This window comes from Citrus clementina, unplaced genomic scaffold, assembly GCF_000493195.1.
Source record: "Citrus clementina cultivar Clemenules unplaced genomic scaffold, Citrus_clementina_v1.0 scaffold_7, whole genome shotgun sequence".
NCBI classification, from domain to species: Eukaryota; Viridiplantae; Streptophyta; class Magnoliopsida; order Sapindales; family Rutaceae; genus Citrus; species Citrus x clementina.
The window spans coordinates 12,581,440-12,583,906 of NW_006262075.1; positions in this window are offsets into that span (position 1 = coordinate 12,581,440).

A 2,467-nucleotide genomic window follows, 5' to 3' on the forward strand; every position below is an offset into this window, starting at 1 on the left:
GGAGATTACAATGAATCTATACACTTGTGGAAATTTTTTTAAGGCATAAATAAGGGCAACTTGAGAGCATTTTGTTTTTTTGTTCCGCTATATATTTTTATACAACTGCCGCCTTAGATTGGGTGCATCACTTCATTATATAATCAGTAAAAATTAATTATATAAATGGAATCATTCCCTATTACAATCATTCGACTTCATGAAGTAACAATTGATGTTTTTTTACCACATTGTCAAAAGAGTTCAACTTTTATTTGAGAATACACCATATAAAAGAAAAAGAAAAAAATAAAAACAAGAGTACACCATAGAAAAGAAAAAAATAGAACAAGTTTTAGAATTAGTAGATTAGAATTGTTATAAGAAAGAGTTGATCCTATAACTTCAATAAGCTAGCCATGTTTCTGAAGTTTGTTTTACTACCCTTACCAAACTTTTTCTAGTTGATACTAATAACTTTAGTTTAGTAAACAGAAGCAAGAAGGTTAGAATTAATAACTTTACAGTGAATAATTAATATGATTAGAGTTTAATAAAATTATATGTAAAGGCTTATTTAAAGAGTGAAAATTTTATTTTTTAGTGCTTATAATTATAATTTAATCTAAAAGTATTTTAATTATAAAAAATATTTTCAAAAATAAGTTTGACGAATAGTTTAGTGCTTATAATTATTTTCTACTTATAATTAAGTTAATATTTAATAGAAAGAACTATAATAATAAAAGAAAAAACATTTGCCCGGCAATTCCTTGTTATTTACATTTTTGGCACTGTCCTTGACAGAGGACTACACTGAGGAATCTCAGGCCGTGGCACACGTGCGGCGGCTTCTCGACATCGTCGCGTGCACCACACGGTTCTCCAAGTCCAGAAACTCCCGATTGCCGCCATCGTCGGGGTTTTTAATTAAATACCCTTTAATAGTTTCAAAATTATTTAAATACCCCCTCCCTTTTTGGTTTTCATGGATACCCTAACAAATGCGAGCAAAGTCGGAAATACCCTTAATGAATGCATCAAATTCACTCAATGAATTGTCTTCATATTTCTTTCCTCATTTCTTTCACCCAAATCTATTTTTGCTGCCGATTCTTTCAAAATCTCTTAGAATCTCTCAAAATCTCTCATAATTTCTTACACAAATACAATTATGTATTCATTTCTTTAACACCCACTCTTTCTTTAAAGGTGCATTGCTTATTAAACAACCCAATAAGGTATGTTAATGTTGTTGGGTTTTAAATTTTTTAATTTTTAAGAAAATTTAGAAATTTTCCTCACATTACAATGTTTTATTTTCACCATTTTTTCTTATACGTAGAAATATATGCAATGTAGGTTGTTTAATTATTTTTTTCAGCAATATAACTTATTTATAGCAAAAATGTTTCGAGTCGTGCATTCTTTTGATACCGTGTACGTCATATAGTTAGTCATGTAGGTCGTGTAAGTAATATAGTCGTGTAAGTCGTGTAGGTCACGTAAGAAATATAGTCGTGTAGGTCATCTAAGAAATATAGTCGTGTAGGTCATGTAGGTCGTGTAGTTACTTGTATATGAAATTTAGTATTATTGTTTTTATTGTATCATCAGATATAGTTTTGGTACGTGTGCCTATTCTCTTCAATGGTGAATGGATTGAGCAAAATGACGAGTATAAGTTCAAAGGTTCAAAGGCTAAAGGGATAATGATACCACGATCGACAACATATGCCGAATTGGTGGAGAAGATAGCTGAAGTTATTGATATAGATACTTCGGAATTCGAAATCACAATGAAGTTCAAACTTAAGACATTTGATCCTATGCCACCAGTTACTATTCAAACCAATGATGATGTGAAATTTTTTTAGATTCCAATTTAATTTCACTTCTTTTTTTTAATAATTTTCGTTGACATTTTCTGCATAGCAGCAAATATAAATTCTTAGCACAAATTAAGTCTTTAAAGAACTAAATTAATCTAATGATTAATGAAAAAATTCGTGTAATTTTAAAGTCGCAATTAAACATATTACAGCCATTTAAAAAGTTTTTTTTTTATCTTCAAATTGCTTTCTTCCTCTGGCCAAGCATACAAGCATACATGAGGAATGCCTGCATATAATTAATCCATGAAATCAATTAAGAAAAAAAAATATCAACTATAGGAAATTAATGTAATGTTATACACATAAGAACACCATTCGCAGTGATAAAATATTTCCACTCATAACTAGACATATCATGACTTACCATGACTTATAATTGGAAATTAAGAATCTCTCTAACTAATGACATTTCACAAGGTAAAGGTATATGCACCATTCTAATTTATTGTGAGCCTAATTAAACTAAATGTAATGTGTAGATTCTATTGACAAGAAACAAAATGTGGAATTGAAGGTCGTGTAAATGTGTAATACAAGAAGATCGTGTAATTGTATAATACATGAAGGTCGTATAAACATGCAATACATGAAGG